The sequence below is a fragment of the Polypterus senegalus genome, chromosome 3, assembly GCF_016835505.1.
Source record: "Polypterus senegalus isolate Bchr_013 chromosome 3, ASM1683550v1, whole genome shotgun sequence".
In the NCBI taxonomy this organism is placed as follows: Eukaryota; Metazoa; Chordata; class Cladistia; order Polypteriformes; family Polypteridae; genus Polypterus; species Polypterus senegalus.
Window position 1 is genome coordinate 10,250,811 of NC_053156.1, and position 24,360 is coordinate 10,275,170.

Here is a 24,360-nt window from a genome sequence, read left to right on the forward strand (position 1 = left end):
GGGGTGTCCAGTTCGGTGACCTCAGGATCACATCTCTGCTTCAGTGGGCTGTGACGTCAGACACGCACTGGGTGGGTGTGTGCAGCCGGTGATGCCCCCAAAAGCTCTCAGCCAGAAGATGGTGGCGTGCCCTCTCGAGGTTGGCTACGACCTGCTGCCTGGTGCAGTGGTGTCTGGAGAAGTGGGTATACTGTGAATTCAGCCCCCAAATTTTTTAGCGGCCTACACAGCAAAAGAACAAAGTGCCCCGTTATTAATAGTGACAGTCTGACATATTTAGTTCCCACTAGAAAGGGACAGCACTGTTTCCATCTGCTGCCGGACTTCATTCACTTCAAGGATCATTTATGAGATCAACAAACCAGAGATGCAGATCTGTCTGCTTCATAGATTACAGAGGGAGTCGACTGCATAATGTATCCATTTTCTTAGTCCATGAGGAAAGGAGATTCTTTTATAAACCGTGTCTTAGAATATCTCATCTGCAACAGAGAGGGACACCATTATAAAATGAAAATGGTTTGGCAGTGGCAGTGGCAGTATGCGAAAATGACTGGTGGCGCAGATACATTTAGCATGAAGCTAGCGCCTTTTCAGTCTGAGATACGTTTATTTTTACAAAATTTAAACAGCTGATTTTCAAAATGAAATACTTGGATTTGACCATTCTGAATATGCCTTAACTATGACAACAGAGAGCAATGACAAGGCTGTGGCCATTCATTATTGGTGTCTACAAAAAACAACAAAAAAAAAAAAACAGCAACATTAGTCATAAAATTATTGGCTTCAGCTTCAAGTTTAAAATCAGCATTGAAGAATGGCGTACCTAAGCTAGACGTGCTTTAACGTCCGGGCCGTTTGGACAGCGGCTAGTGATCTGCTCATCTGCCGATACGCAGAAACATTGTCGGGCAACCGGTGCGCAGTGCGCAGTGGAATTTTCTCGGGGCGCCGCGAAAACTTTTGTAAAATATTTCAAATTTGCTAGTGTTTTTGAACTTTCGGTTAAATTAAAATGATAAATGTTTAAAAAAAATATATATTCTATGTTGGAAAAACAGATAACGGAACACTTACGGAAATGAAGTCTAAGAAACGCGAGAGACTTCAAATGATCGACAAGGAAATGCGCGTCTGTCTTTCGAAAACTGATCCTCGCATCAATCTCATATGTGCTGAAAAACAATCTCAACGTTCACATGAATTCAATTTAAGATTTATCCTTTGATTCATTTATTAACAAAATGTCTTTCAAACTTGTAAAATGAACTGTTTTTATTGGCGATTGTCCATGGATTGTGACGTCACGACTTTATTTATGGGCAGTCCCTCAGGTGCGCCGCGAAAGAACATTTTTGGACTTAGTGCGCCGCAACTCGAAAAAGGTTGCCTTTCACTGCTCAAAAATAAGCACTGATGTGAGAGTCAGGTTGAAATATCTGCGTTTTAAAATGCAACCAACTGAAATTTGGTGACAGCCAGCAGCTTTGATGCTAATGAAAGTCAGGGAGGCTAACTTAACATGAGCCACAGGCTGCATGAGCACATTGGAAGAACAAAAAATAAACGAAACAAAATTTAAAAAGCTGCTAGTTAATTATGGAGGACTATTTCGGACAAAATTAAATAAATAAATAAAAGTACTGTGAAATGTGAACATAAATACATGTGTCACGAAATAGGTTTTTTGTTGCTTATTTATTTATTTCATTTTGTTCGTAACATGAAATACGACTTGAAATAAAACTGTCACTTTCACTCGTCAAAGTTGAGAGGGTGGGCTCTAACACGCCCTCTAGTTACTGATTGGTGAATCGATGGCACAAGAATTAATTAGAACAATGCTTACTACTGCCGATGAAATGGATTCTGCTGAAGATATTACGTATTTCAGAGAGAGAATTGAAGATTATGCACCTGACTTTATACTCGTAAAACAAGGCTCAAATACTCAGTTTAAAATATTAGTTGGAGCTGCTTTGGGTATTCCATGTCAAAGTACCTAAACTAATACAGCCGTTGCAGCTTACCGTGTATCAAACTGGCTCATTCGCCTTGTGATCGTCTTCTCTGATCCACCTTATAGATCTGCAATATGTCGTACTTTTAAACTGCATAACAGAAGGTGTTCAATTGACTCAGCTGGAATGTCAAAGGATGGACGTCTAGAGCAGCGAACTGCGTCACCTGAACTGGAGTGCAGTCGAGTCCGGTTCTTCGATAATTTCAAAAATAGTTTCATCTATATCGGAGTCTAAAAGGGGCGGCAAGGTGGCGCAGTGGTAGCGCTGCTGCCTCGCAGTTAGGAGACCTGGATTCGCTTCCCGGGTCCTCCCTGCGTGGAGTTTGCATGTTCTCCCCGTGTTTGCGTGGGTTTCGTCCGGGCGCTCCGGTTTCCTCCCACAATCCAAAGACATGCAGGGTAGGTGGATTGGCGATTATAAATTGGCCCTAGTGTGTGCTTGGTGTGTGTGTGTGTGTGTTTGTGTGCGTCCTGTGGTGGGTTGGCACCCTTCCCTGGATTGGTTCCTGCCTTGTGCCTGTGTTGGCTGGGATTGGCTCCAGCAGACCCCCGTGACCCTGTATTCGGTTTCAGCGGGTTAGAAAATGGATGGATGGATGGATGGGCCGCCAACATTGTAATTTCTTCCGATAATTCTCTCTCTGAAATACGTCATATCTTCGGAAGACTCCATTTCATCGGCAGTAGTAAGCATTTTTCTAATTAATTCTTGTGCTATCGATTCACCAATCAGTAACTAGAGGGCGTGTTAGAGCCCACCCTCTCAACTTTGACGAGTGAAAGTGACAGTTTTATTTCAAGTCGTATTTCATGTTTTACGGACAAAATGAAATAAATAAATAAGCAACAAAAACATATTTCGTGACACATGTATTTATGCTCTCATTTCATAGTACTTTTATTTATTAAGGCTTCATTTTATGATACATTTATTTATTCATGCTTACATTTCACAGTACTTTTATTTATTTGCGCATTTATTTATTTATTTAATTTTGTCCGAAATATTCCTCCATAGTTAATGCTGTAGAAACGCTGTATTAACATCATTTACAAGTCCTGCTGTTATAAAGGCCTCACCATGGTTGACGTTTTCTTCCATTGAATTTGCAACGTCTATCGGAGATTTAGCGCCTCCACCGTCAGGACTGTCCGGCAATAATGGAGCTTCACGAGGTCGTTTGTTCTGAAAGCTCATTTTTGTTTTTTATGGTTCGCTTCATTTTCACTATGAACTTTTCACGTGGTGTGTAACAATGGACCGACAGGAAGGCGGCGGCAAAGGCTATTTTTCCCGGTTTAGCAAAGGAACGGCACGTCCCGCCCTACTCTGCCTCTGATTGGATTAGCCCACTTGCCCTAACCAATCGTTAGTTCTCCCAAAACAGACAACAACGGCAGAAAAAAATGGACGTGCCTGCAGCACATAAATGCGTATCAGGTGTCAGTGTGGATGTAGACTGTGTGACAGATAGGGGGCACTATCGCTCCCTTGAACCCCTGTCCAAGACTCCAGGCATCAGATAAAAGTCCAATAGTTGACTGTATTTAAATGGCACAGTGCACAAAGCACCCTCTCCTCCACTATACTCATATACAAATCACAAAACTAACAATAAACCAATCCTCCACTCCCAGACGCGTTGCCACCCTTCCACCCAGCTCAGCTCAATGTCTGGAAGCTCCCACAGTCCTTTTATATTCCCAGACCTGGAAGTGTTCCCAATCCCAGGTCCATGTGCTTCTTTATCACTTCTGGGTCAGGTACCAGTCCTTTTCTTCACCCCGGAAGTACATCACTTCTGTTATAGGGCACATATGACTCTTTGCCCCCCGCTCCCTCTTGTGGTATCCAGCAGGGCTGTGGATGGAAAACTCCATTGTCCATGATGCCCTGCTGGTCTTCGGGGCACCTCCACACTGCAGGGAGGGCTCCATCTGGCGGCCTGGGGGTATTGGCCAGGATGAGAAGCCGGCCAAAGACCACAACTGTCACAGTGTGTGAACTGAAAAGCGGCATATACCCGCTTGTACCCTGTATTACACTGCAGCGTATACCCGTAACAGGGGGATTTAGAAGTGGGTATACACTGTGACGACCTAATAAGAAGTGGGTACATGCCACATACCTGCGTATACCCTGGACTACACTACTGTGCCTCAGGTATCTCAGGGTCTTCTTCATAAGCGAGAGGAGGATGAGGACTGAAAAGTGGGCCACAGCAGCACGAGTCCAACGCTGTCCTCATCGGTGGGAACCTGACTGGGGACACAAGAGCAGGAAATGAGCGTCTGGGCTCAGCCTTAGACGAGTGCATCGGAGGGTGGCTCGGGCATCTGATTAGGGTGCCCCCCTAGGGAGACGTCTCCGCCAAGAGCAGACGAGGACAAGCTGGACAGATTAAACCTCCCAGGAACTCCTCAGCATCCCTATGGAGACACTGGGGGCATTGATGGGCATCTTTGCTTAGACTGCTGTCCCCGTGACCAGACCTGGACAAGCAGCAGAAAATGGATGGATGGACTGATGGATAAAACACGATTGACAAAAAAAATCACATGAAAACTAATAGGATTAAAAAATAAACCTAAGCCAAGGCACCACAATGGGGCTCTCGATTTCAGGGACGCGTGAAGCACCGCTGGAAGTTCTCAGCAATGAAAGCCCCAAAGCCACACAAGGGCAGAATTCCTTCATAACTCCCAAGCTAAGTGGGTTTACGATTTGGAGACACAAGCATAAAGAAAATGGTGTGAGGCTTTCAAACAGAAACATAAAGCAGGCCGGGGTCTTCACCGGTCAGCCCAGAAGACCCTCAACTCCAGACCTGCTGGCCCTGGCCTTCTACACTGTGGGCTTCAACCTGGCTTGGCCCAAAGCTGGGAAAAAAACTGGTGTAACAGTTCAAAATATGAAGAAATGTTCCAAAATAAAACAAAACGCTCCACAAGGAGGAGGATGACAGGAAACCCCCAACACACAACAAGGCAAAGCAACAATCTTTATAATGAAAGGATTTGATTTTTTTTTTGTTCTTTATTTCACCTTATACAATTTCTCATATTAGGAATTTTGTGGTCAGCCATTGTACAGTGCAGCGCCCCTGGAGCAATTACAGGTTAAGGGCCCAGCAGAGTAGGATCTCTTTTGGCAGTGACGGGGATTTGAACCGGCAACCTTCGGGATACCAGCGCAGATCCTGAGCTTCAGAGCCACCACTCCACCCCGAAAATACAGCAAAATGCTCAACAGAGCAAAAGAAAAGGCAATCAAGTCCTAAGAAACACAATCCGAAAGCAAATTCCAAGAACATGGAACAAAACTGAGAATCCAGCCAAACTCTCAAAGCTTACAAACACAATGGGGGCGGTACGTTGGCACAGTGGCAGCACTGGCAGTAAGACGACCAGGGGTCACATCCCGGCTGATCCCTTCTTGGAGTTTGTGTCTGGGTGGGTCTCCCATGGGTCTCCCCCGGTCCAAAGACATGCCAGTTGGGTGGACTGGCAATGCTGAATTGGCCCTTTTTGGAGTGTGATGTGTGTGTGTGTGAAATCCTATGCTGACCCAGGAGATTGTTCCTGCCTGGCGCCCTTGCCCTTGCCAGGCTCCCCGTGACTCCCATCAAGATTAAGCAAATTGTATGACAGAAACACAATGACTTCCTACTCTTGAGCCTTCTCAGCCGACTTAATTAGCCAGAGGGAGGGCTCAGGAGTGGTGATGTCAGAGTGGCCCCGCCTCCTGAGGCGCCACCCACAAACAACAAAGTATATTAGACCACTGACAGCTACAAAAAGCATGAAATTACTTGAAAGCACACTAACGCACATTCAGACATACCAAGTGGGAGTTTCAGCTCCCAGTGGAGCACAAGGCCCTCCAGCAGCCATCGTCTTCCACTTCCTTCAGTCCGCCTCCCAGGCCAGTCCTGCATGTGGCTGCATTCCCACATGTTTTCGGGGGGTCCTCTCTTCCTTTGTCCCTGGGAGTTCCATTCAAGTGGCTGCCTGGTGACATGGCTCCATATTTGTCCTGTCCATCTCCATTTTCTCATCCTTATTTAGATCTCCAATGGCTGCTCTCTTATTAACGTCCAAAGGGTTTCACTTGAGACTTTCCTGGCCCACTCCAGACACAATATCTGTCTAACACGTTTGTTGCCCAGTCTAATTTTAGTGCTGGCGGACATGATGGTTGACTTCCAGGCTGGACGAGCAGCACTTTAGGACTGCTGGGCTTTTCGTCTTTGATTCTGGAGATCCTCTGCTCTGTCTTACTGGTAACAATTTAAGCAAATTCATTGAGGTCTTCAGACTCCTCCAGTGCTGACGGTTCTTTGGGTGATGGCATTGATGCTCAGATGTTTTGCTGTTTCTTGTGTAATGGGTGACAGACATGGGCTCGCATCCCGACTGGCACAGAGCACAAATCATTACCCGGCCGGGAGGAGATGTTCTCCAATACGCTAGATGGCAGCACACCCAGACCAGGATTCCTACACAGATACCTGCAGGGCACAATGGGAGTTGTAGTCCTGTGGGGCAGCCCGGTTGGGTTCTGTGGGGGGCTGCCAGGGGGAGCTGTTGGGATTGGTAATGCCTGCTTTGTAAGACTTCCAATCACTCCGATGCCCTAGCAGGGGAAGTACTCCCAGGTCCAAGATAAAAGGAGCCGCCCTGCCATTTCCAGACGAGTGGGAGAGAAGTCGGGCAACAGTCACCTGCGAGGACTGGAGGAAGGAGGTTTGGTGGTGGGAAACACTTCATTGTGTAAGAGTTTCGCCCAATAAAACCCTTTCGTCTTTGGTAAACCTGTGTCTGTGTGGCTGCAGCGCCCCCTGGTGACCACACCTGGCTTATCTTTAACTTAAGTTGCCATGCTGCTTCCCTGAGAACATCCCATGTTTCCCTGCATGCACTGCAGACGATATGCTAATGTGCTCAAAGTGTCAGCTCACTCCACTTTGACGGCCGTGAGAATCTTGTAATACAGGAATGGCGAGGTCCGCCAGCTGCCATCCTGTAAAGCGGCCCACACTGAACTGAAGTGTCTTCTCAGCAACCAGTTTCACTTTTTACTGTCATGTTGTAAATGTCCGAGGCGGTCATCAGAGCGAGATGGCAAAGAAGAAGGTGCCGCAGACACTTCGGGGGGCTCCTAAAGTAAAATCGGCTATAACTTGTAAAATGGGAAATGTTAAACCACACGCTTACAAATCAAAGTGCCAGCGATGCCACAGGAGAGACACTTTTAGCTCCCCAAAGACCCGTCCACATGAAGGTCCCAGAAAGACCTGTACAAGGCTCCATACAGTGAATACCATGAGGAGATGGGGGGCATGGCACCTGATTCTGAAACGACTTTTGTTGCACATAATAACTCGGGGCAGCACGGTGGCGCAGTGGGTAGCGCTGCTGCCTCGCAGTTAGGAGTTTGCATGTTCTCCCCATGTCTGTGTGGGTTTCCTCCCACAGTCCAATGACATGCAGGTTAGGTGCATTGGAGATCCTAAATTGTCCATGGTGTGTGAGTGTGTGTGTGTGTGTGCCCTGCGGTGGGCTGGCACCCTGCCCGGGGTTTGTTTCCTGCCTTGTGCCCTATGTTGGCTGGGACTGGCTCCAGCAGACCCCCATGGTCCTGTGTTAGGACATAGTGGGTTGGACGATGACTGACTGACAAGTTCAGGTCCTCTTCATCTGTTTGTGTCCTGTTAGGTAGCCCCTTCCATACTTTAAAGATTTCAGATTTCTTCTGCGTATTAGGAAGTTTCTCAAAGCACAAAGAACCAACTTCATATGTGAAGGACCCGCCATTTGGTCAAGGAATGGAGCTACATGTGGACCCAGTGAAGGACCATAAAGAACCACCATTCTGGAAGCAATCTGAGGTGGACCTCCAGACGCTTAGCAATTATAACACACTTGAAAAAGTCGCCGTCACGCGGCTTCAGCCTCGCCTCGCACATCGCAACTGACCTGAGAAGCTCCAGTCTGGCTCCACACTGGTCACAGTACGCAAACGGCACCAACCCGCGTGGCAAGTGGCATCCTGTCAGGAAGAAAATCCCACCAGTAATGACGTTGTCAGACGTGACACCATTGACCATTCTATTGAAATGCCTTGTATTCGCCCGATTTAGTTCACGTTTCATAAATCAATTAACAAAAATGTGCCGACGGGACTTCAGTGTTACAGTTCAATATGGTGTCCCGCAGGCCTCAGACCTTTACTGTTCTTACCTTACGTGCCTCCATTAGAAGACCTCACATTCTCCGTCACCCGTGTGCACGTGACAGAAGATGTTTGTCCAACGGTGTCCTACATGAGTTCTGCCAGTCAATTGAATGATTTCTCTGAATGAAGAAAAAAACAGAAATGTGATTAATTGGAAGAATGATGAGACCACCAGAATATTCTGTCCCTTTTAACTCAGATGAACTACACGTTAGTTTACTGAATCAGGGCACATCATCTCTGAGACTCCGTCTCTCTGCCTCTCATCCCTAGCTGGTGACTGGAGGAGGCAGCTGACCACTCAACCAGTATGCTGCTGTGGGTGCCGCAGGATTTCGGACTTGCTTTTCCAAGCTTTTATGGTCCAAGGCGATGGTCCTGGCCTAGTCCAGGTCGAGTCACCTGATCTTCAGATCTTCCCCCACTTGTTTGGTCCGCGTTTTTGTGGGCGCAGTCCATTGTCTCCTCCAGTGGTTGAGTCGCAGTCTCTAGAGGAGTCTGTGTGGTAGCCTGACGGTGCCCATTCTGCCCACGTAGCCAACCCACCTCAGCCTTCACTGCTGGATTTGCTGGTTGATGGCTGGTTGCTGTTGACGTCTTGCCCGAATGCGATCGCAAAGTGAGACTCTCAGGATCTGTCGCAGACATTTAGGAGGACTGACTACTGCAATGCGGTGTTCACTGGATGTTCAAACTGTTCTTTATTCAGCCTCCAGTTAATCCAAAATGCTGCTGCAGGATTTATTAAAAGAACAAGAAAATATGAACACATCACTCCAGTTCTTAAATCCTTACACTGGCACCAGGTAAGTTTAGGGCAGATTTCAAAATCCTCCTTTTAACATATAAAGCATTAAATGGCCGACATCCGGCTTACTTATCTGAACTCATCCTGACTTACAAACATGAGCGCACATTAAGATCTCAAGATGCCAGTCTGCTTAGGATTAATAAAATAACAGCTTTCAGTTACAGGACCCCCCCTAAACTGTGGAGTGGTCTGCCTGCTACTATAAGAGATGCCCCTTCGGTCTCAGATTTCAAATCCCAGCTGAAGACTCACTACTTCAGTTTAGCACACCCTGACTAGAGCTGCTGATTAACTGTACAGACTGCATCTCTGTTGTTAGTCATTAGCAATAAAACAGAAGTAACATAATTAGAATTTTTTGCTAACCCTCACCTCACATTCTGTTTCTCTTCTCAGTACTCAAATGTGCCACTTGGTGCCCACTGCCCACCTAAGGTAAAGTCATCTCTGATGGAGGATTGCAGGAATCATCGGTTAGAGGGGTCCTTTCATCGGATTGGCCAGCACAGCACTGTCTCGGCAGTGGAATGGCCAATACGGGGAGGCAGGTTGATGGCCGAGGTCTCGAGGACTCTATGAACAAATCCAAATCCTATTATGGGATGTCATCTACTGTTCAGTTCTGCTCTGCCCTTCTAATATTTCTATTGTATTGAGGATGACTTGTGTTCTGTTCTGTGTATTTTATTGTATTGACCCCCTTTTCTTGATGCCCAACAACCTACTGTACCTGGTAAGGAGTCTCAACTTGAACTGCCTTTCCCGAGGTTTTTTTCCATTTTTTCCCTACAAGGGTTTTTTTTGGGAGTTTTTTCTTGTCTTCTTAGGGAGTCGAGGCTGGGGGGGCTGTCAAGAGGCGGGGCCTGTTAAAGCCCATTGCGGCACTTCTTGTGTGATTTTTGGCGATACGCAAATAAATTGTATTGTATTGTATAATCTGTTACTAACCCTCACCTATTCTGTTTCTCTTCTCGGTACTCAAATGTGCCACTTGGTGCCCACTGCCCACCTAAGGTAAAGTTATCTCTGATGGAGGATCGCAGGAATTGTTGGGTAGAGGGGTCCTTTCATCGGATTGGCTGGCCCAGCGCTGTCTCAGCTGTGGAATGGCCAATGGGGGGAGGCAGGTTGATGACCAAGGTCTCCAGGACTCAATCCAAATCCTATTATGGGATGTCATCTACTGTTGAATTCTGCTCTGTACTTGTAATATTTCTATTGTATTGAGGATGACTTGTGTTCTCTTCAGTGTATTGTTTTGTATTGACCCCCTTATTTTGACACCCACTGCATGCCCACCCTACCTGGAAAGGGGTCTCTCTTTGAACTGCCTTTCCCAAGGTTTCTTCCATTTTTTTTCCTCTTTTTTGAGAGTTTTTCCTTGTCTCCTTAGAGAGTCGAGGCTGGGGGGGCTGTCAAGAGGCAGGGCCCTCCTTGTGTGATTTGGGGCTACACAACAAATAAATTGTATTGTACTGCACTCGGCATACCTCGAGTTTGTTCAGATCCAGGTTGAGTAAGGTCCATCCATGCTTGTGATCCATAAAGGAGGACCAGCAGGAGCAGCGTCCGGAGGAGGTGAAGTTTGGTCTTCATGGAGATGTGGGTTGAAATTGGGTCAAACTCATTGGCTCGTGCTACCGCATCTGGGGGTTTAGAGCGATCGTTTGGGGGGGGATGTTTCCCCATGAGATTGTCAAAGGGAGTGTGGGGTCCTCTGGTACCACCAGAGCATCGGATGAATCAAGCGCGACCCACAGAACCGGAGTTGGGGCTGTCATCCAGGATTGGCCGTGATCCACCTGTGAATCAAGAGATTGTTGGGATGGTGAGGTGGGGGAGGGGTGTGTGTTTTCATCCCGCATTGGCCGTAGCCCACCTGCAATGTCACTACGGCCCCCGGGTTGGGAGGCGCTGGTTTAGACTGATCTGCCTTTTGATGCAGTAAGTACTCGTTCTATAATCTTTAATTTGTAAAGTTGTGATTGCTTTTCGATTACATCGTGTTTATTAATCCCAGGGGGAAATTCAAACGCATAGAGCAGAAGAAACAAACAACGAGGAGACGGACTCACGGGACACATAACAGAGTCAATCAAACAACCGATACACAAATGTATGTTGTGCAGAACTTTCAAAGTGGACTTAGAGAGCACGTCATGAGGAGGCTTAGCTTTGCCTAATAGCCGTGGACAGTAAAGACCCCCAGAGATGCTTCTTAGCACAAAAAAGCGCTCCAAAACCGAGTGCCTCCTGGAGGGGATATTTCACGATGGCATCCAGTTTTGCCACCATCCTCTTTTCCACACATACTTTTGAAACCATGAAGTCATTCACTTATTTACTCTTTACATGCATTTAGCGCTTTACACAGACAGCGGGAAGACCACCAATGTGCAGCACCCACTGGGATGACGTGACGGCCGCCATTCTTGTGCCAGTTGCACGGGTAGGTGCAAGGATGGGGCAGGGCAGGGCACTTCCTCCCCAGAACACTAAATGCCAGCCTCCCTGGGTTGTAGCAGTGCCATGGATTCCCACAGGGCATCATGGGACTTGGAGTCCTTTACCTCAGCCCTGTGGGGTACCGAGGGTGTCGCCTGGGGGAGCCGTATGGCATGGGGTTTCCGCAGAAGCACTTCCGGGTTGGCCGATACAAAAGGACTTGCCGGCCTCACAGGGGTGAGCCAGAGTCAGGTGGAAGTGGGACGAAGCTTGTTGGAAAGAAAGAAAGAAAGAAAGAAAGAAAGAAAGAAAGAAAGGGTGCCCTTCATACACTGGAAGCAGTGGTGGTGGGCTTTCCAGAGAATAAAAAGACCCTTTTGTGCTTTCAACTTGTGTCCTGTGTCTGTTGTGTTGGGTGGGTTTGGGGAGCTGGAGCGCCCCCTGCTGTCCACACAGTGCATTCAGCACACGTCAGCTGTAAAGCAGTGAAGGGCTCAGAGATGTTGAGTCCATTAGAGACAGGTGATGATCAGGGAGCTGTGGTGGGCAGTTTAGCAGTTTTTCCCTGGGGGACCCCCCTATTTTTTCTGAAAGATGCCCAGGGATCTTTAAAGACCATAGAGTGTGGGGACTTCAGCTTTATGTCTCATCCAGTTACATTTAGTTGCTTAGCAGAGACTTTTATCCAAATGGACTCACATCTGTCTGGGGGACTGTTTGGGAACCAGTGTGACAGGACAAGGTGACAAATCGGATCATCATGCGTGAAGAGGTCAGAACTTTAACACAAGCAAGTGACAATTCTTTGATTACAAAACCAAACAGCTGATTATCAGTTAGACAGGAACTCGCCAAACCAGAGGGTCTTCAGACTCTTCTTAAACACATGGAGGAATTCAGACGTTCAAACGGAGGTGGGCAGCTCGTTCTGCCAGCCTGGAGCTACACATGGATGTGGCATCACAAGACGCCTCCCAACAGCAAACCTGAGTGGCGCAGCATCCGTCTCCATATATATAAGTGCTAACCCACTGACTAGCACGGTGACAATTTTTCCAGCATTTTGTCCCTGTCACTGCACTGAGTTGGGGGTATTTGGAGCACAATACAGACCACAGGCCTCACCAGCACCTTGAGGTCGTGTGAGGTATTACACTGGGTCCAGAAAAACAGTGGGGTGCCAACCGGGTCACCCTGTTTAGACACCAAAACAGCAGAGAGTGGCACATATAGGGTTGCCCAGATCTAATTATGCAATTTTCAATACGTTAGAACTTATTAAGTTTATTACACAGAAAATCACTCGAATAATCCCGGACCATCAAGAAGTGTGCGAACTGACGACATTTGCGCAGAACTGAAATCGTCCCCACATAAATCAAAGTCATCGAGACGATCTGGATCTGCATAATTAGATCTGGACCACCCAGTATAAACCAAATAAAGGGCTGTTGGGCAGACTCCTAGCGCCTTTCAGGCGAGGACTGGAGCTCTGTCTCTGTCAACCGCCGGTCCACAATGAGAATGAACACCCTGAATTACGACGGTTCACGCTAATTCATGTCATTCTCGTGTGTCTGAGGAGGATGTTATTGTTTGTTATAATATTTCTTGAGTTATACAAAGTACCATCGATCTAATGAGGACTGTGTTCGAGATCAATCTATTGGGATAAACTTCTCGTTCTTAGGATTAAAGTGTCTGCTAGTGAGCCCCCTAAGGTGGGCTGAAATCGAAGCAATCATTGTCACAATTTGCGGTGCACCATCTATTAGACTGTATTCTGTAATACATGTAGTAATAAAAGGCACTGGTGGGCTCCCCCATCTCTGGGACTGAAGTCACCGAGGTGGTCAAAAAAGTCCTTGGTGGCAGGGCCCCGGGGGTGGATGAGATACGCCCAGAGTTCCTCAAGGCTCTGGATGTTGTAGGACTGTCTTGGTTGACACGTCTCTGCAACATCGGGGTCAGTGCCTCTGGATTGGCAGACCAGGGTGGTGGTCCCCCTCTTTAAGAAGGGTGTGTTCCAACTACAGAGGGATCACACTCCTCAGCCTCCCTGGAAAAGTCTATCCGGGGGTTCTGGAGAGGAGGGTCCGTCAGATAGTCGAACCTCGGATTCAGGAGGAACAGTGTGGTTTTCATCCTGGTCGCAGAGCAGTGGACCAGCTCTACACCCTTAGCAGGGTCCTGGAGGGTGCATGGGAGTTTGCCCAACCAGTCTACATGTGTTTTGTGGAAAAGGCGTTCGACTGTGTCCCTCAGGAAATCTTATGGGGGGTGCTCCAGGAGTATGGGGGACCAGACCCCCTGATAAGGGCTGTTCGGTCCCTGTACAACCGGTGTCAGAGTTTGGTCCGCATTGCCGGCAGTAAGTCGAGCCCGTTTCCAGTGAGAGTTGGACTCCGCCAGGGCTGCCCTTTGTCACCGATTCTGTTCATATCTTTTATGGACAGAATTTCTAGGCGCAGCCAGGGTGTTGAAGGGGTCCGGTTTGGTGGACTCAGGATTGGGTCACTGCTTTTTGCAGATGATGTTGTCCTGTTTGCTTCATCAGGCCGTGATCTTCAGCTCTCTCTGGAGCGGTTCCAGTGTGAAGCGGCTGGGATGAGAATCAGCACCTCCAAATCCGAGACCATGGTCCTCAGCCGGAAAAGGGTGGAGTGCCCTCTCAGGGTTGCGGGTGAGATCCTGCCCCAAGTGGAGGAGTTCAAGTATCTCGTGGTCTTGTTCACGAGTGAGGGAAGAATGGAGCGTGAGATCGACAGGCGGATCGGTGCGGCATCCACAGTGATGTGGGCTCTGCATCGGTCTGTCGTGGTGAAAAAGGAGCTGAGCCGTAAGGCAAAGCTCTCAATTTACCAGTCGATCTACGCTCCTACCCTCACCTATGGTCATGAGCTATGGGTAGTGACCGAAAGAACGAGATCGCGAATACAAGCGGCTGAAATGAGTTTCCTCTGCAGGGTGTCTGGGCTTTCCCTTAAAGATAAGGTGAGAAGTTCAGTCATCCGGGAGGGGCTCAGAGTAGAGCCGCTGCTCCTCCGCATCGAGAGGAGTCAGATGAGGTGGCTCGGGCATCTGATCAGGATGCCTCCTGGACGCCTCCCTGGTGAGGTGTTCCAGGCACGTCCAACTGGGAGGAGGCCCCGGGGAAGACCCAGGACACGCTGGAGGGACTATGTCTCCAGGCTGGCCTGGGAACACCTCAGGATTTCCCCGGAAGAGCTGGAAGAAGTGGCCGGGGAGGGGGAAGTCTGCTCAAGCTGCTGCCGCGACCCAATCTCGGATAAGTGGAACAGGATGGATGGATGAATAAAATGCATTGCATTTGTCATTCCAACACATGGTGCATCACAAACATCTGTAGTAATGTACTACTACTGTTTTTGATAAGCCATCTACTAGAATGACAAATGCAATGCATGTTATATGCCATTAGGTATGCCTTCATAAAAGCAGTGTTAATGGATGTGATGCACCATTTGTTGGAATGATAGAGACCCAGCAACAGACTTATCCTTCTATTAAGGAGCACTAACTGCACTACCCATCTAAGGCGCATTGAAGTCTAAGTAATCACTACTGACCTCAACGTTAATCTTTGCAGGACAATATGCAATGCATATGTCTCTGTTGTATGCTGTTTGGTATGGAACCCTGCCTTCATTGCGGAGCTGGTTGCAGGCTTGGATAATTGGGAAGCGTTGGCTTATGTCTGTAAAAATCATATAGAATCCTATATTGAATAAGTCTACTCAAAAAAACCTACCCTATATAAAAATGGGGGTAGCTATGAAGAGGAAAATATGTCATTTGGTATGGGATTTGTAAGAGAGGTGTTAATGTTTGTGATGCACCATCTGTTGGAGTGACAAGTGCAACTTTTATATACTGAGAATGATTGTGGTGCACAAACGTTTGGAAAAGACAGAGACATGGCAACCGGAAAGGACACACAAATACACAGCCACTTATCTGTTTATGAAGGTGGGTGATGGCGTTATCTGTCTGCACTTAAGAAGCACCCAGTACTCCACGTGGAGTAATCCAATTCTGTTGACCTCCGTGCCTCCGGGGGGGAAAAGGCGACACGCAAGTCACAGAAGGGAATCCGCCAAGACCGACCGCGTGCGTTTCAAAGATAAACCCGAGCTTCTTTTCGCGAGCCGTTCGCGTGCCGTGGCCCTTTAATAAAACGCGCATGCGTTACTGAAGTTTTCAGCTTTCCCGATTACTGAAGGATTAGCGCGCGCGCACACACACACACACTCTCCCGCGAGCGAGATGTCACTGCTGCCACACACGAAGGAATAATGCAAGGCTCTGTGCTTTTCCAAACCCCACATCGCGTCTTCCGCTTAATTCGCACAAACGAGTCCAAAAAATGTGACACCTTGCTTACCGCGCTCCAGACAAGCCACGCCCACCGATGACATCTTTGTCCTTCCTTTAGAGCAACGCGCCACACGCAAGACCGGAAACGTGGCGTGCCGAACGCAGGAAGTCGTGACGCGCTACGCAGAGCCGCCGCGGGGAGGGGGACGGCGTTTCTTTCTTTCTTTTCTCTTTAGTTTCATCCTCCTCTTCCTCCTTCTTTATAATTACTGCATACTGTTTATTTGATTTGTTTTTCCCTTCGTTTTTTTGCTTTCCATTCTCTTCTGCGTTGTGTGCTACACTTTGTTTTTTTTTGTTTTTCCTTCCATTGACTCCCCCCGTCTGACGATTCATTTGCTACTGTTGTTTTCGTTATGAATTCTTGATTTCCCCCACGCCGCGGCTCTGTGCGCACTCGAGCTGACGCTGTCGACGACGACTGTCGAACGAACCCAAGGAGAAGAGACACGACGCCGCTGCCGCCGCACCGAGGCCGAGCCCGTGCCTGTGCCTGTGAATGAGAGAGCGCTCAGCGGTGAGTGGGGGCGGGGGCGGGGCCGAGGATGAGGCCGAGGCCGGCCAGCCACTCAGCCGGCCGACCGGTGAAAGGTCGCGGGGCGCCGAGCTCACTCGAACAGCCAAAGGACAGGGGGAGAGCAGTAGCCTCTGTCGGCCGTCGGCGGCCTGTTGCGTTATATTGACGCCGAGTAGGACTGCACGAGTGACAACAGGCGCTGAGCAGCTTCTCGCCGATGCCAGGCTGTGCTGCAGTGTTGGGTTGGTGAAAGAGCATCCGTGCCAGGCTTGTTCAGAGTGAGCCCGGGCGACGTTGCCACATTGGCTAAAACGCGTCGCAGTGCTCTGAGGTAGCAATGTTGTTATCCGTGCCAGGCTTTGTCATAACGACGAATGGGTACAAGTGCATCATTACCAGCCATTGTTACAGCGTGGGTGGACAACTCCGCGCGTTGCCAGACGGAAATAAATGTAGCACAGCGTTGGAAAGGGCCATGTTGGAGGGAACAGGTGCATGGCAGGCACTGCCTCGATGCCAGTGTCGGGGTGTAGTGCTCAGTTTGGTTTGGACACCTGTGACCACGTGCAGGGCTTTTATTATCCCAGCCGAGTTCTGATGTGTGTCCAGTGACACCTGTGACCAAGAGCGTCACTGTCCCTCGTTCTGTGGTGGTGGCGGCAATATTTCTTCTTCTTCTTCTTCTTACAGTGGTGCGTTGCTGTTGTGTTTTCTAGTTACTGGGTAGACATTTGAAGAATTAGACAATCAAGAAGAGACCACTAGGCTTGTTTGTTTAGCTAATAACTAAGCTGCTGTGATGCTGGGTTTGGCCCTGCGATTCATTGAAAAAGCATCTTCAGTAGCCCAGTGGTGTCATGTCTTCATACTGTTCAGAAGAACCGATACTTCCTCACTTGTTAATGCCACAACTCCATGGTTGGGCACTGGTGCCCTCTCTGCTGGACTCTTGCAGCCATCGCTTTCCTGGTGGGGTTCCCCTTCAGCTGTTGTCAGACCTCTCCAGCTCCTCCTGAATGAATGCAGCTGCACGACTGGTGTTCTCAGTTCCTTGTTTCACTCCTACTGCTCCTCAGCTTGGGTCTCTCTGCTGCCTTCCTGTTGCCGCAAGGATCCAGTTTATAATTCCCGTCTTGACCTTCCATTCTCTGACCGATTCTGCTCTTCAGAATGGCCTGTCCTTGGTCCCTCCTCACATCTCCTCTTCAAGGAGTCTCCGTTCTTCCTTTGCCTGTCTCTGCCAGATGTGCCGAGACTGGACAGTGTTTCTCCATACTTGCTCCAAAGCTGTGGAAATGGGCTCCATTTTTCTATTTGTAAAATAGCTTCTCTTTAAGTATTTGGTATCTGCGTAGCTTCATTCCTACAGGATAGGTGCTGTTGCGCTAGCAGAGAATTTAGGAAATTATTTTTTATTTTGTTTTAGTCTAGTTGCAGATGTGATTGTAGTAGTTGTGCTCCCTCGTGCTTGCTTTTTTATTTTGCTCCCCTCTCGATTGCTTGGATGCTTACACCTTCATTCTTGTATGCATTATAACTAGTTTTGTAAGTTGCCTTGGATAAACGTCTGCTAGATGATATCGCCCCAAGACCCTTCTTCAAGGTTGTCAGGGTTTCAGCTTGAACTCCATTTCTCAGAAGTTTATTCCAGTTTCCAGAAGTATTTGGTGGCTTCAGTCCTAAATGTACATCCCCTTAATTTCCACTGACACCCTTGAGTACGCGATTCACTCTTCAATCAGAAGAAAAGAGTTTAGCTGGATTGACTTTTTTTCAATGCATTTTGAGGGTTTTGAAGACTTGGATGAGGTCCTTGCACAGTCTGCCCTGCTCGAGACCAAACAGATTCAATTCTATCAAGAGCAGTCCTGGGATCAGGGTCGGCACCACCATTAAGGTGAATTAGGCATTCACCCAGGGCGCAGGTCATAAGGTGCATGGGGGACCCAGCCACCGTTGTTTGGCCTAGGGCATAAAATAGCCTAGCACTGGCACTGCCAGGGATGCACCTGGTTGTTGTCATCCACACAGCTTCATCTGCTGCCCTGTCTTCATGGTGACCAGAACTGCACACAGCTCTCCAGATGAGGCCTGACTAGTTTATTATTCACTTTGAGCATAACGTCACTCGGTTTATATTCAACAGTTTTTACAATGTATCCTAACTTTTTGCCTTTTTATTATTTCTGCAGATCTCTTAGATGATAAAAATGTGCCACACACAACCCCAATAACCGTTTCGGAGGTGGATTTCTATAAAACGGTGTCTTGTACAGGAGTGCACTGCTTAATGCCCGTGATACGTTTTTGTGAAGTAGGACGTTATGCGACTTGGAAGTTGTGCAAACACCATACAGGACCCTTGACTTACGAACTCAACTCGTTCACGAGGGCTGGTTGTAAGTCAAGACGATTTTTCCCATAAGAAATAATGGAAATACCCATAATGCGCTCCGAACCTCCCATAGCAACACTTACTTAACCTTTTCATAATAAAAAAGGGTTGTATAATGCGCATAATTTACCAAAACACCAATAATTTTCTAATGTACTAACCAAAAAGTTATAAAAAGTGCCTAGCCTACCAGAAACAACAATTTCACACTGTACTCGCCATTTAAGTTGACATCTTTGGGCTACAGGAAGGGAGGAGGATGAAACGGAAGGTGGTTATTGTTTAGAAGGAGCCTCCTTATGCAAATCTTTTCTTTGTAAAATTGTCTCGATGGTGGATTTCGACATGCTGTACATATTAGCGAGATCGGTCACGAACGCCACTCTCCTATTTCCGCACAATTTTCTTCTTCGTTTCGATTGTGATCGCTGTTTCTCAAGTTAATGATGACAGTAGTCGAAGCTGGTCGCGTTGTGAACTGCTGTAATAAGACACTCCAAAGCAAGCCAGTGCTGACTCAGCCTGATGACATCACCATGTGCCGCGCCAGCCCACTAGCTAACATCCCTTAACAATCGCTTTCTTTACCTTCGTTACCTTCTCTTCCTTCCTTAGCAATTATGCGTCTTGCTTGCCATGGTCTTAGTGAATTATATATATAGGTAAATAACTGCACTGACCGAAATTACGTCCACAAACACATGTATCTGGGCTCTGACTGACGTTTACGAACGCTCTCGGCTGTTTGTTTACAATCGCACAAGCGGATACACGTGACCGCATTCGGGTTGTAACGCAACAAAAATTTTGGTCGTAAATCAACTTGTTCGCATGTCAGGTCTGTCGTATGTCAAGGGTCGACTGTATTAGATAGATACAGTAGATAGATACTTTATTAATTCCAAGGGGAAATTCACATAATCCAGCAGCAGTATACTGATACAGAAAACAATATTAAATTAAATAGTAATAAAAATGCATGTAAAAGCAGACAATAACTTTGAGTAATCTTAGCATTTACTCCCCCGAACGGTAGTTGTCAAAGCTCTACGGAGAGAGGAGGCCGCAATGCTTCAGAGATGGGACAGTACACAAAAGAGGGTGCAGCTGCCGAAAAGGAGAAGCATACCCGGCTATACAGTCAAATATTGAATTTGTAAGTGGGGAAAGTTCATCTTAAAATAACGGTACTGGCAGCACAATCGCTTTGTATACAAGAGACGTAAGATGCACGTGTGGCAGGCAGGCAGGAAGATGTTGCATTCTCTCCATCATGTTCTTCGTGCAGGATTTCTGAACTCTCGTATAACCTTATGATATCCCGGCATGTGGTCTGATGTTGCCTGAATGGACATTATACGACACATCGCTCTATTTCTTATTGGTGTTCCTTTTTCTCGTGTGTAGCTCTTTGCGCTTTCCTACATGAAGTGTGAAACCTTAACATCATAACGACTATGCCTTGCCTATCAGCACCATAATGAAGTCCAACAAGCTTTCCTCAGTGGCAGGTTAATTTTTTGGCGTAATGTGGGTACACAAACATCAGCCTTAGCCCTTTTTTTTAAGCTTACAGCTTCAAGGCTAAATATAACAGCCAGCTTTGTCTTAGTAAGGTTAAGCAGTATTACGCCATAGTGACGGTTTAGTGCCAGGGTGCTGTTAGGTTTTGTTTTCAAAACTCTGTGCTAGAAGGTTGTGTGGGTATAGAAGGGGCAGTCGGACCCCCACTAGGGCTGGGTGGTATGACTAAAATTCTGTATCACGGTATTTTTCAAAATGATACCGGTTTCAATGGTATTTTTTTTACCCTGCATGAGTAGATGTTAACCACATTTTCCACTGCAGTAGACTGGCTAAGGATGACCTACTCCACTGTCATGAGAATTGTACAAAAAAAACATTTTAATGTGCACACAGGTCTTAATACAGGTTTGCATGACCCCATTAGGTGATCGTTTTCAAGGGGGTGGCACTAATGAAGAGAAGGAATCACATTACATGACAGTTGTAATCAAAATGTAGAACCTTTTTATTGAACAAATTTACAAACAACTTAAGCTATCATTTTGCCAACATATTTTCAACCATCCAAAGAGGCATTTAGCCTTGAGTCAAAGATCCAGAGGTGCTTCTCAAAAGTTGTATTCCACTGAACACGTCTTAGATAAGGACTAAATAGTCAACATGTTTTGTAAACCAACTGCACTTTCTGTTCATGCTAACAATCTCAGTCCACCGACACGTTAGCTCTATGGATTCTAATGGCGTTGGTTATCTCGCTCCATCGCTTGTTTGTTTTTGTCGTAGGCAGCGTGTCCATAAGTGACGTCTGACTCGAGTGTCCTTTCGCTTTTTCAGTTTTACCGGAGGACATGGAGGGTGCCAACCTTAGTTCCATATATTCACGCTACTCCAGAGCATGTTGGCGGCTGAGGTGGTGCAGCAAATTGCTCGCGTTGACAACTTTAGCTCGACAGCATTTGCAGTAAATAGTTGTTTGGTCCGCATCCGACCTTTTAAAAACAAAGTATCTCCAGACAACAGACACAACTCATTTTGTCGTCATGTTCAACTTTATCGTCTGCTACAGCTTCGGTTTCTGAATGTTCTCTGCCCATTTTCACCGCTCAATACCTCCAGTAACGCGGGTACTCCATTGTATGCGTGTTTAGTGGTGAAGCAGTGAAAAAAGTCCCCCAGCTTGTTTAGGCTGTTTAAACCAGTGTTGCGGTATAAGAAAAATCCACATCATGACAAAAATAAAAAAACGTTTTTTGGTATGTACCGGTATACTTCTCAGCACTAACCCCCACAGCATTACAGTGTCGGGTTTGTCTTTTATTGCAATAGTGTTGCCTCTCACCCATTGTTTGAACGATGGCATGCATGCGCCAGACATCACCGTACTGTGGGCGAGTAGTTTTGCTTCATTGAATGTTCACAACAAGAATTTAGGTTTCAAACTCTGATTGAGTGATGTTGAGTGCCACTGCTTCAGTACTACTTGGCTGTAATGTAAGTGAAAATGAGCTTCTGGCTTAATGGCAGTGCGGCAGGGCATTTGTAAACGTGCATTAGTGTTGTGCCCATTGTAACGTGGGAAGAGACGATGGCACATTCATGCTAGACTTTAAAGTGACTGTGGGTGTGAAGAGCACTTGACCCGCTAATATTGTGATACCAGCAAGAAGTACCAGGTTTTTTCATCATGAGGTTTGGGTGATGTAGCCTCTGTGCCATGCTCTTCTCTAGAGACGGTTGGAGGAAATCTCGCAGAGACAGACTTTTTGTCCATTGTCAGTCAGTGATTTAAAAGTCCATAGCTAGAAGTCTGCAAGTCCCATGCTGTGATTAAAGTGAACCTCGACAGCATTGCATCCACTGTCGAGAGTGCTGAAGAGTGGCTGAGCGATCAGTGCCAGGCCATAACGTAGAGATGTTTTTGTGCAGTGACTGGCATTAATGGGCGTTGGAAAAGGGTCCCACCTCTTTTAAAAAGTGGACATAAGTAAAAAATTACTTTCATTCGGTGGAGGAAAAATTCCAAGAAAAAAGACTGAAAGATTGAGCCATTGAGTTGCATTAGTGGCCGCCTGTATCCCTTGTGACGTTGGCAGAGTTAAGTCAATACATGTTTTTATATTGTGTCTTTGGGCACGCTTCTTGTTTTGCTGTCTTCAGTGGATTGGTTTTCTGGATGGCCTTACTGAATAAAAAAGTGGCTTTCAGCGTGTAATTTAATGGAGCAAGATTCAGGGTTATTTTTATTGCTACGGTTGATTCCAGTTTGAAGTTAGTGAGTTGGCCAATTCCAATACCAGTTCTCTACCACTGCCAACCAAAAAAAGAAACACAACTTTTAACACTAAACTCCACATAGCCTGACGCAGAGTGGCCTTAGGTTCTGCATTAATGTCTTACCTTTGGTATTTTTATGATTAAATTCTAGAGTACAGGTGTTACCTGTTCATTTTGACAAATTTAAATTCTGTAGGCTTATTCAGTGAATATTTGTGCATTTTCATAAATTACCTTGAAATGCATACTTTAAGTAATAGATACAGAATATAGTAATCCATAATAAATATGACATAAAATAAAGTCGTCAGTCAGTCAGTCATTATCCAACCCGCTATACCCTAACACAGGGTCACGAGGGTCTGCTGGAGCCAATCCCAGCCAGCACAAGGCAGGAATAAAACCCTGGGCAGGACACACACACACACACGCACACACACAGTAGGGACAATATAGAATCACCAATGCACCTAACCTGCATGTCTTTGGACTGTGGGAGGAAACCCACGCAGACACGAGGAGAACATGCAAACTCCACGCAGGGAGGACCCGGGAAGTGAATCCAGGTCTCCCAACTGTGCCACCGTGCCGCCCATAAAATTAAAGTTCTTCTTGTAATTACAAGCTCTCAAATTGTTTAATGTCTTGAGTATTGCAGTTACATAAAACAAACTTAATTTGAAAAGTAGTTTTCTCTATTTGTCTAACAGAAAATGTGCATTCTCAGTCATTGATTCAGTTGATTGACTGATATTGGCAGTTCAACTCTGCCTAAACGTGCAGGCATTTATCGGTTTGATTCATTTCATTAAATGCACTACTGTTTTTGCTCTTAACATATACGTCTGCTATATTTTTAAAAGTTTAGTTTTGTTCAGTGTACCAGCTAAGCATTCCTGATTCAAGGTGTAATTCTAAATACAGATTGCCATTTGAATTATGCAGTACTAGGGGGCTTTGCCCCCTGCTTGCTTTGCTTGCCAACCCCTAATGCAGGCGCTACACGCTAGCCATTTTGTGGCCCTGGGGATGTGGATATACAATTTAAACAGATTATTTTCATGGGGATTGTTGCACATGTTTTACATTACAGTGAGTAAAAATTAACCGTAATAAAACATCATAATTTGAAAGAAAATTATGTTTCATGTTGCGTTAGAGGTATTCGTTGTGTTATACGATTTTGTTCTGTCTGGCTTTGAAATGAACACGCAAATACTTTTTAAACTTACTTTTATTGTAAAACTTCAGTAAAATCAATTCTTTGAATTAAATTTTCATCAACATCACATTGAATTTTGATTCCGTGTTTGGGCTTTCATTGTGACAACGCAACGTATAACTGCCCATGAGTGAATATCGTTTCTTTCTCTCTATTTAATAAACCGACTTTTTTTGAATGTTTGTCCCTGTAATTTTAATTGTCTTTGCCAAAGCTATTCTCACAGGAAACTGTAAACATTTTAATATGACTGGCATATCAAGATCTCCTTTGATGTCTAATGTTAAATGAACTACATCACGGGTGTCGAACTCCAGGCCTGGAGGGCCGCAGCGGCTACAGGTTTTCATTCTAACCCTTTTCCAAATCCGTGACCTGTTTTTCACTGCTAATTCACATTTTAATAGCCCTGTTAGAAGCATTCAGTCCTCTCAGGGGTCCTCAATCGCGGTCCTGGAGAGCCGCAGTGGCTGCAGGTTTTTGCTCCAACCCAGTTGCTTAATAAAA

General features: G+C 46.4%; 1 protein-coding gene and 1 long non-coding RNA gene across 16 annotated transcripts in view; one reads left to right on the forward strand and one right to left on the reverse strand.

Moving 5' to 3' along the window:
* LOC120524805 lies at nt 1-16,083 on the reverse strand. 2 transcript variants are annotated; one of them, XR_005632856.1, is made up of 5 exons: nt 15,926-16,083; nt 10,566-10,877; nt 8,270-8,383; nt 4,156-4,289; nt 1-482 (listed from the first exon to the last, which is right to left on the reverse strand). It is a non-coding gene; the product is annotated as an uncharacterized LOC120524805 (long non-coding RNA). The 2 variants fall into 2 exon arrangements; XR_005632855.1 differs by lacking the exon at nt 15,926-16,083 and having other exon boundaries at nt 10,566-11,317.
* The window catches only part of LOC120524802 (R3H domain-containing protein 2), an 82,343-nt gene continuing 74,065 nt past the window's right edge, over nt 16,083-24,360 (forward strand). For all 14 annotated transcript variants that reach the window (XM_039746541.1, XM_039746546.1, XM_039746543.1 and 11 more), the window contains exon 1: nt 16,083-16,435. The gene's annotated coding sequence lies outside the window, so the exon portion shown is untranslated. The remainder of the gene's footprint in view (nt 16,436-24,360) is intronic.